An 11204-nucleotide genomic window follows, 5' to 3' on the forward strand; every position below is an offset into this window, starting at 1 on the left:
GTCCCCAAAAATGTTAGTGCTGAATTTATTGGCGTGACTATCAATTGAAAGTCCCTAAACCAAATAATTTTGTCTTGTCATTCTTTGTGTGTCTAAGTTAACAAAGACACTGAAAAATAGTATAGCATTCAGAGATAAGTTACAAGAATGAATCAAAATATGGACAAATGGTGTTCAGTGAGACACTAAAAAGGACACTATGAGGCAACTTAATCACCTGCTGTAAATATCTGCGCTGGAACATAATACACTAATGGAAAAGACATACCGAGAAACAAAGACTTATTGCAGCTAATGGAATTCAAATGGATGTGATTAGAAAGGTGGGGTACAATTACCATAAAATGATTTGCCAAGGGATATAGATATATTGTCAGTCTTTTGGAGGTACTTTCTAGTTCCAGCACGGACTCCCAGGCTTTGTGTGGGACCTGTGAGATTCTGTTGGCAGAGCAATGAAGGACGTCAGGCTTGGTGTCCTGTAACTGTCCTCTTCCACTGTCCTGTTTTAAACCATTCGTCTTCATTTTTCCCTGGCTTTAGTCAGTCGGTACAACTACAAGCAGTGAAAATAACTAAATTTTCAAGTCTGGAGTAGTAACACTTTTGGATATTCTTTCTTGCAGAGAATATTGTTCTATCAGTGTCCATTTCACTCCAAGATTTATGAGATTTAATAGGGAAGATGATTTATAAGGAGAGCTCTTCCCACAGTGAAATCAATTTGTCCTAAATGCTCACCAGAGTCAGGAATGATTATGAAAAACAGCAGAAGATGATGTATTCTAGACTTACTTCTAAGTCATAAGCAGAAGATAGGCAGATGGTGTATGACTGCCAGAGGAAACATGGATTTACATGTAAGCCGTTGCACTGTAGCTAACAGGAATATAGGATAGGAATAAAACAGCCCTGCAGACACCAAGGTGAGAGAAGAAAGAAGGGAGGAGGTGCTCCAGGCACCGGTGCAGAGAGTCCCCTGCAGCCCCTGGAGAGACCATGGTGGAGCTGGTTGTCCTCCTGCAGCCCACAGAGGACACATTGGAGCAGATATCCAAACTGCAGCCCGTGGAGGACCCCATGCTGCAGTAGGTGGATGTACCCTTTATCTTGACCCTGTCCTGTTGAAGAGGGGGACTGGGAGAGCGGCTGGGTGGGCATCCAGCAGTCAGCCAGGTTAACCCAACACATTTAGCTAGCACTTTCAAGTTCTACCTATGGGTGCCTTTTACTGTAGGGCATTGCAACATATATATTTTCCACAGGTGTAGTCAAAATAATTACAGTTATCAATTCTTTCCATACCTTTATATGTTCCTGTTAGTTCAGTGTGTTAATCCAAATCACAGCAAAGAGACCTTTAGGAAAAAGCTTAGTAGGATCAATTTGTTCTTGCAGTATATCTCTAAATTTTAGCCAACTTCCCAATTCCCCCACATTGTGCTACATGGTTGCTGTGTTTAATTATGGACATTAATACACTTCTCAGTGTGAAATGCACTTGTGACTTTTACCTTAAACACTAATAAGTTGAGTTTGATAGCAGGAAAAAGAAAAACCCCAAACACTGACATCCTTAAGGTTAATAACCCAGTAGTTTACCAAAGAAGCTCCATACCCTAATTTGAATTGATTATCTAAATAGTTTCATTACAGGATGCTGACTAAATCAAGCCCATTGTTTCACAGTGACCCAGAGAAATGACTTTGTTGTTCTATTTGTGAAGGTAAAACATCTGTACACTTTGAAACATGCTTGTGACTCCTATCACTTTGTTAGGTAAATTATAAATGTACAAAATATTTAAAATAAAGGTAGATACATAGAGAAAGAGTCCAAGGATATCAATGAATCCTTACAATTAAGAGGAACAAAGTTCCCAGTTAGCTAATTCCCCCAAATGAATTCAATTTAGACTTAAGTATACCCTCCTCTTACTGAAAAAATTCTTGTAACCCTGAATTCAGTGTAGAATTAATTTTGCAGTGGCATGGGAAAGCAGGTAAATGTAAGGATTGTTGAAAAGTTGAGATCTTTTTCCTGAAAAGTTAAAATAAATATTTCAAATGTCTTTATGATTTTTTTTTTTTTTTTTTTTTTTTTTGCATTGAAGTGCATGCAGACATCTCCCGCACACTTTTTGGTAAAGTCTGTCACAGGGGAGGATAAAACTGCTGTCAGGGCAGAGTTCCTGCTCAGTGCTCAGTGTGCAACCCTGAGCCCAGGATAAGGCGGTGGGGAAGAGGGGCCACCCGAAAGCCTGGAAGGAGAGGTGAGGCTAACAGCGCAAAGGGCTTCATGGTGATAATGTCTGGATCCACCAGCATTTATACGCTTCTGGGTTAGCACATGGGGGGAAATTACCTGCCTGTAGGGATGAGACAAAAAGTAAATTTACATGGGGAGAAGTCAGGTGGTGAGATAGTTTTGGGGGAAGATAGAGAGGGCAAAAGAAGATGGAAATTACATGGGCTGAGCAGTAGGGCCACAGCAATCTCTAACCACTTTTCACATTAATAAACCACTCCTTTCATTGAGTATTTTTTGTAAAAGCTGGGCAAGACCTGTGCAAGGGGAGAAGCTAGTGGGAGGAAGGTGAGCAGAGAAGGGGAGGCAGCGATGGCAGGTGAGACAGGGTTATCCCCAGTGTGCTGCTGGGGTGGTGCTGGAGATGATGAAAGGAAACGTCCTGTTTTCTTGTTTCCTCAGAAACCCATTCTCAGGTGGCTCATACAGATGTTAAATACTGGCTGGAGCCTCGATGTGTCTGAAAGTGCAAAGCCACGTGTGTTAAAATTCACTGGCTGAAGCAACTGTCAGAAAAACAACAGCACTTAAGTTCACCAACTCTGAAATAAGCAGTACCGTAGCCTCCTTAAAACCATTCTTGTACAAAATAGGTCTTAGTTATGCTCCACTTACTGGATTTTACAATGGGCTCCTCCAATAGTCCTAGCACGAGACTGCAACAGCTTCACTCTGTTTACGAGAACGTCACCTGCTAGGAGGGCATGTAAAAACCGAAGGCATTTAATGAAGGGTCTCTAGCAACCTCAGAACAACAGAGGTTTTGTCTGCTTTAGATCACATTACACAATCTTTTTTATCTCGTTTCCATTTGCATCAGGGATACGCCAGCCTGAAGAGTGACCTACTTTCCCTGCAATATTTGCCTTGCTTTTAATTATAGCAATTATAGTGCCCTGATCACTGGCATAGTCCCCAGAATGTTGACTTTTTTTCTTAATGTTATTGTTATATAGATTACATAGACTCTTTGCCAGCATGTTGCCCTCTAATTATCCAGCTGAAGATGTTGCCTGTACCACAGACAAGCAGGAGAGCTTTGTGTGTGGGATCTTTGAAGATTTCTCAGGAGGCTGCTGTGCAGCAGTCATTATGCATAGACTCCTTCAGGGAACGGGTAGGGCTGTATGTTGCTCCTAAACACCCTCTTCTTTCTTATATTGTTCTTCCCTCACTTTCAGTGCAGCCTTTTAACCAAAGTGTGTAACACAGATAGAGCAGCCTGGAAACCATCAAACGGTTGGCACATCTCTCAGCCTACGTATCACAGAACAATTTTTTACTGTTTTTAGATAGATGCATTGGGAGGTTTTTTTTCTTTACAAAGTTATTGTATGTCTTTTTACTAACTAGCTTATTAACTTTTTATGTCTTTATTCTGTCTTTATTAACTCATTTAACCTGAGAACTAACCTAGGCTAATTATATTATTATTCAACAACACAACAATTTGTATGTGGTTCAAGAGATTAGGAGGGTGAACCAAGCTAAGCATGCTAAAGCATGGTATGTAACACCAGAGAAGAAAGGAATAATGCTCTTCTGCTTCATAAATTGATGCAACATTTCCTGGTTTCAGAGTAACAAATATTTGGGCTTAGAAAAACAGATAGTAATAAAGATTACTTTTGCCAAAAACATACTAAAGAGGGAAAATATTCTTACATCACAAATATCATAGGAATGATTGCATGGCCTGGTTAATGGGAAACTGTTTCAAGAACTTCCCTCTGGTAGAAAATGCCATTGTTACTGCATCAGAGCCCTCCTCCTTCCCCAATCTCAATCCTTGCACCTGCTCTGTCCTGATTCCTTATTAAAGGATCTGAATTAAACCATGAACCAGAGATGAACCATGAACCATGAGACCTGGATGAGATCTATGTTGTGTCCTGGTCTGGACAATCAGAAAGCCACTGGCAAGGCCAGACAGGGAGGACACAGCTAGTCACTGTCTGATTTTGCAGGGGTATTTTCTTATTGTCCTTCTCTGAAGGAGACCCTACATATGCGTGTGACAATCCTTGGTCTCCCACTTCAACAATATTATTGGGCAAGAAACAGTTAACTGAGAATGTTTTAATATTCCCAAATGTAATTGAAAGATGTAGTAAATATATTATTGGCGCCAGATCAGAATCGCTGGTACCTCTACACTGTCTAATAATTTATTTCCCTAGTTCACCCCTGGGTGAACGGACCCCGTAATTGCTCATGCTGCAGAAATGTTAAGTTGCTTATGGGAACTCTCTTTTGGAATGAGCTGATGTGTTCCCATTAATAAAAACAAATGAAAACAAAAACCTGGGTTTGCTTCTGAGGGAAGTCCAGCCCAGGGACTACTTCCAGTGGGCAGCACGGAAGAGTCAGTCCCAGTTTGGCTCTCTCTGCCCAACCTACTTCAATTGCTATCATAGCAATTTTTGCACCTCCAAATACACACCTGGCCTCATACCATGCCCCAGGACATCCCTTGCATACCCAGTATTTCATGCTATAAAAATATCATCCGGATGAGCTGAAACACAGCCCACGTCATTTCAGAAATTTGCATCTACAATAAACTGCACATAAAAAAATACCTGTGCCTGATGGCTAAAAGGATACCCCACGCAGCCTGGGAGTGACCCCGGGCTATGTGCTTTACAATGTGGACCCGGCTGCTCTTCTCTGGAGGTGACTTCAAGGCACTCTGCTCTGAGTCGCTCCACGCTACTTGGCCAGGAGCTGAAAATCATTTCCAAGAGCAAACAAATTTTGTAGCGTAGGTGCAGCCAACAAGGAGTCCCAGGTGTAACCTGCCCCTGTGCCAGCTCTAATTCTTACGCAAGGTGAGCAGGCCCTGTTCGTATAATGCTATTCTTGTTCTGGCAGCCCCTGGGACAGATCTCAGGTGCACCAAAATATCTTGCTTGGGGAAGGCAGGTGGCCTTAAAACTGCCAGGTCACATAGAGCTCGGTACCTCCCGACAAAACCCTTCAGGTCCTTCCTTAAGGGATGTCCACGGCCACTCTCATCCCTTGCCCGCCAGTGTCCAGGCTTTCACAGGGAGATGAAGGGGCAGCTGTGGTTAGTACGAGCTGTCCCACCAAACCTTCTGGTTTTATGACTTGCCAGACTTCTGCCCCCTCTGCCTTCCTTTCGTCTTAATTTGCTTTTATTGCTATAAATGCATGCACATTTCTCTACGTGTACATGCCATGTGACATATTTCCATTCATCGCTGCACTGGCACAGCCAGTCTCTTGCTTTTTAAGTAGCGATGTTATATAATAAACATTCAAATCCCATAAACATGGCAGGAGGCTCCTGACAGTTGTAATTATATTCCACAAGGCATGAAGTTCTCATTGTGCTCCTCTCATGATTTTTTTTTTTTTTAAGCTGGAAAGGCAATTTTTTTGGTTGATTTCATCCATTTAAAAGCCAAGGAGGTGTATTCCTTTGGGGTGCTGTGAAAGGTTGACCGCCTATGCAGACAAAAACAGGGTGTGGGGATTAACAGGGGATTGAGAGGACATGGCTTTCTGTAAATATAGCAGAGCAAACACTGATTTTAAATAATGCTTTTCTTCACAAGGTGCTTAGGTAGTGTCACAACACACACACACAAAATAGGAGAAATTCTGTTTCTATCACAGCTTTCTTGCCAGAAGGGAAAACAAAGCCTTTACAGATACAGACCCCACTGTTACCTCTACACATTAACTAACTGTAAAAATGCAATAAAGGTAATTGGCATACCAGAGGTTTTTCCCGGGTTAAATGTTAAAATGTGACAGAAATCTGAATTATTAAATCTCCATCTATATACACAGATTTGGTCTGGTTTAAGTAGTGTGTGTATCATCTTTCAATTTAATGGTCATTTCCCTTTCCCTGCTTAACCTGTTTCTGAGTTATTCAAGCACCACTGAAGTAAATAACTCTCAAGACAATGCAAATGTCTTGTTTCAGTTTCACTAATTCAGTGTAAATTTAACCCATATTTGAAATACTACAGTGCTCTTTTTGGACAAGCCTTATGTATTTGAGTGAGATGGGCCAATCTCTCCTTTATTTATAGATATGATTTCCTTTGCTGCTAAAATAAAGTTATTTTAGACAAACACTGGTAGCCAGACATATTTGACAACATTATTTAAGATGGGGACATTTCAAAGAGATAGGAAAAGTCTGAGCTATGGATCTGACCCTTTCATTCCAGGAACACTCTTTTGTGTTGTCCCTTGATGGGGAACTTCACCACTGCCAGAGTCCCTGCTCCTCATCTGCTTTACCCTCGTGGGCTCAAGTTATTTTAGACAAACACTGGTAGCCAGACATATTTGACAACATTATTTAAGATGGGGACATTTCAAAGAGATAGGAAAAGTCTGAGCTATGGATCTGACCCTTTCATTCCAGGAACACTCTTTTGTGTTGTCCCTTGATGGGGAACTTCACCACTGCCAGAGTCCCTGCTCCTCATCTGCTTTACCCTCGTGGGCTCACCTGGGCTTGACAGGTCTAAGTTCTCATCACGGGAAGCCAAAGCAATTTCTTTCAAACCAGTACAGTATTTATTCAATGGCAGAGGGAGGGTGTTCAACAGTGTTGCCTTTGTACTTCTTCGCAATTTGGGGAGTTCTTCTCGGTTCAGATCCAAATTCCCTAACCCCAGCTAGGAAGAGGTAAGAAAGCCCTGGAGCCATACGTCACTGTCTCTCCGCCTCTGACTGCTGCTGCCCACACACTGGTCTTTTTTCACTAGGCCAGAAAATCTGATAGATTAGTGACCCTCTGACTCCAGGCATTGGCCTAGAAAGAAAAGAAAACTTTGTTAGCCTTGGCTGGGCTAGCTGACCAGCTCCCATTTAATAACTATATTGTAAACAGTAATTGATCACATTCTCCCTGGCTGTACTTCATCTCGGTTATTATTTTACTTCTTTTTTTTCCCCACTTCTCAAACTCTAAGAGCCTCCTTTTATTTCACTTAATGCTTTATACTTTTATAAAAGTCATAAGTTGCTCTCAGTCGGCACAAGAGTTCTGGAAGAAGTAGGGGGGAAAAAGAGAAAGGGATGAGAACTGGAACAGTCCTGAGCGCAGCCTGGGAATGCTGGGCAGCCCTAGCTCAGCATGCAATCAGAAAATACAGCCCTTGATTGACATGGCACCCAAAAAACAGAGAACAGTGTAGATCCTGAAGCAGCCTTCAGAGAAAAAATGGTATCTACTGAAAATCTTTGGAGAGAGCCAGCCCTAAGAATTGCTCTCGACACATCTGTCTAACTTAATTTTGACAAGAGAGCAGCCCAAGACAATTCAAAGAGGCTTGTAACATCTCGTTCCTTCCTCACTTCCTCTGAAGTTTCAATGGATTCTCCAAAAGGAATGAAACTATGGCAAAGGAAGCAGGGAAGGTTAGCTTCCAAATTAGTTAGATAGCATGTCCTAGTCCACGTATTTCTTAGCTCTGGCCTGGCTTGTGGCGGTGCTGCAACAGGTGCTCTGCAGGCTATTTGACGCTCATGGGCTCTGTTAGCTCTGTGTTGAAAACCATCCTCAAGCATGCTTTCCGACCTGAATCAAAGATGAACTTTCTCTGCAGCAGGTTTCCATTTCAATGGAGCAGTAACTTCCATTTGTCATTTAATGATCCTGCTACTCTTGCTGCACAGCAGAGCCGGAGGAGAGAGAGGTTAAGAGGTCTGTCAGGGATGGTGGCGATTTGAGTCAAGCCTCTCAAGTTCCAGTGTTTTTTAAGAGAGCAAAGCATATATCCAAACAGGATGTTTCCAAGCTGCCTCCCCACTGTGTGCAATGATTTCTTCCAGTCAGTAGCTGCTGGCATAAGATTGCTAAACGGTACCCAATTTCTGTAAGTCCACTTTTTCTAAAGCCTCAGTGTTGGCTGACGGTTCGAAGAACTACAGATAATATGTAGCTAAAAGGAACCTATAATGGTATGGGTTGCTGTAAAAATTTTATTACAAGTTTGAGATGGATGCATTACTCATTAGTGACATTTCTTAGACCAGTAGCTGGAAAACTTTTACAGCCCTTCACATCATCATATAATGTCTGTCTCCACAGGTTTTTAAAACAGGCATTAAAATCCAGTAAGGCCAAAATTTTTGTCATTCTTTTCTCTCATTCATTTTTTAAATATTTTGGAGCCCTTACTAATACCAGGCAAGGGATGGTCACCACTGTAGTATGAAGTTACTTCTGAAAATGATGAATGCAATGGCCATTCTCTGGGAAATAAAGAAGTTCCTCGTGCTTTTGATAGGAACATACACTGTAATGTAAGTAAATCTTGACTAAAATTAAGAGCTTCTCTCTTTCTGGACAGAGTTTGAAATAAGTCATGGAAAATACCTTTTTATGTCTGGCTTTCTTCTCCCCATTCAAATTAACAGCAAGTTTATTGACATTGGTCAACTTTTACATTCTTCATACCTCCCCATCACCTCTCATAGTAAATAAGGGACAATATAACTGTTCAGTGAAAATGTTAACAATTTAAAAACTTTGCATTGCAGATCATGTGAAGGGAGGCGACTTCCCTCTAGCAGAGTGATAAGTATTAAGATTAGATTAGGAAGGCAGACTGATAGCCCTTCAGTTCACACCTCCTGCAGCCTACAACACTTTATCCAATTTACTCATCATCAACTCCTTTTATAAATGAAGAAGCCACATACCTCAATATTTACAGCTCAGAGCTGCAGTCTATTTAGTGACATTATGAATACTGTAAATCAAGTCATATAATAAACTATGAAGGAGACCAACGGTATAACAGTAAAAACAGAGGGAATTTATTGCCAGGTAACAAAAAAAATCTTTTAGATTAGTTTTTTCTCTTATCTAAAATGGATGTGTCGAGAGGACAGGAGAAGTACTATTAAATCCTCAGATGAAGCAGAACCTTCTGTGGGCAGCCAGGAGTGATGACATGAACCATTGGTGTGATTCATTTTGACCATTTTTTTTCCTGTCTATCTGGTAAACCTGCCCTGGAAATAAACAGTGCAATGCCATCCATTTTTGCTAGAGGACATAGAAGGAAAACACAGCCAAAAGACCGGAGCGCCAAACACTCGTGAGCTGTGGTGTAGCCCTTTTGGAACAGTTTCTTGCAAGTCCCTTAGCAGCTGACTGCAAACTCCTGTTTTAGGCCATTCAGTTTTGCTCCGGCACTTGCCAAGTTCACCCATCAGCTGCAGCAAAAGGGATAGTATAATATGGGTCTTCCCCTCTCTCTGAACTGTGTGTATCCACACTCACTAAGCTACAGAATCACTGACAGTAACATGAACTACTGGGTTTGAAGGAAAACTTAACAAGCCGAAATGGTCTGATTGATGCCTCCCTTTCCAGATAGAAGTTTGTGAAGAAAAGGGACCAGCTGACTTGAGGCATCTCCTGAAAACTCCTTTTCAAAGCTCCTTGGGAGGAAAAAACTCCCTGCAACAACACGGACAGTGCCTGAAGGAGGAAGAATAGCATTTGCTGTAGATCTTTCACTTGCAACAGCCTTTGTCAAGTTGACATAAACATGTGTAAGGCATGCACCTGGCCCAGGTGTTTTTGTCTGAGGTAAAATGCTACAGTAATCATCTTGATTATAATTTGCGCTGCCTGGATTTCTGGGCCACTTCTATTGCTAAGGGTCCTTTGAATTCAGTATTGCTCTTAATCCTGATTTTATGTTTGGCTTCCTGTGCCAGCATTCCCTGCTGGTAACAGGTATGAAATGTTAGCAGGAACAGCTATATCATACTTTATCCTGCACATAGCATCATCCCTAAACCTTTCTATCACATCATGAGCCTTCACGGATAGCCATGTAGTAGCATACCTGTGTCTTGCTGACAACTGTACAAAAGTGAGTGCCTTGGGAATCCGATCGTTGTTTTTGTAGCAGCTGTATTGTACGTTTCTAGAACGGAGCCTGCTTCTATTCTTTTGTATTCCCTTTATAAAATGGGAATTCATTGTCATGGGCAAGGTAGTGCTTATATCACTCTAGAGAGTAATAGTTGTTGTAGTTAGAAACATACCATGCCTGGAAAGGATAAAAACTGAAACTGTGCCTCTTTATTATTTGTCCAAAAGTGATTCATTTTGGTGGGTTTGGACTCTACATTTTTTTATACTAACTGCTGCTGGCCATAGTTAGTTTCAGAGCATGTTGAGGTCTGGGAACACTTAAACATCAGATTTGTTTATTGAATGGCAAAGCCAAGCTGAGGGATGTCATCCTAATTGGTCACAGTGGAATCATGAGACATTGTGGTTTTCAAAAGGAAACTGAAAGTTGGTGAAGTTTAGCTGAATGTGTGCAAGTAGGGTGTGTTCTGTCTTTGTTTAAATAAGCAATGTATTGAGCATTAAATATGAGGTACTGAGTAGCCTTTAAAGAAGGGAGCCTTTTGTTTCTGATGTGGAGCATGAATTTCATAGCTGATTACGTGTTATTTATAGAAAGATCCCTTAAATTTAAATTCATGTCTGGCTAAAAGTAGAAATTGTTTATATTTGTGAAATACAACTTTGCAATAAGAGCTGCTGTGTGGTCATAGCAGAACTTTACGTCGGGTACTTAGCTAGCGCATTTGAAAGATCCTTGAACTATCTTGCAAGCCACGTCAGCGTTGAGCCAAAAAATATATCAGAAGCAATTGAAAAGTTTCATTCTTTATTATTAGTATATTCTTGCATTCCTTGGGCACAGAGCTGTATTATGAACACCTTGGGCTTTGAGTATGCTGACTGGACCCATCCCACAGGGAAGTCTGCTGCCTCCCTGGGGCCCAGGTCAGAGACATTACTAGGAAACTCCCTGGTCTGGTACGGTCTTCTGACTACTACCCGCTGCTGGTTATACAGGCTGGCAGT

Source organism: Aptenodytes forsteri, unplaced genomic scaffold (genome assembly GCF_000699145.1).
Source record: "Aptenodytes forsteri isolate BGI_AS27 unplaced genomic scaffold, ASM69914v1 Scaffold212, whole genome shotgun sequence".
In the NCBI taxonomy this organism is placed as follows: Eukaryota; Metazoa; Chordata; class Aves; order Sphenisciformes; family Spheniscidae; genus Aptenodytes; species Aptenodytes forsteri.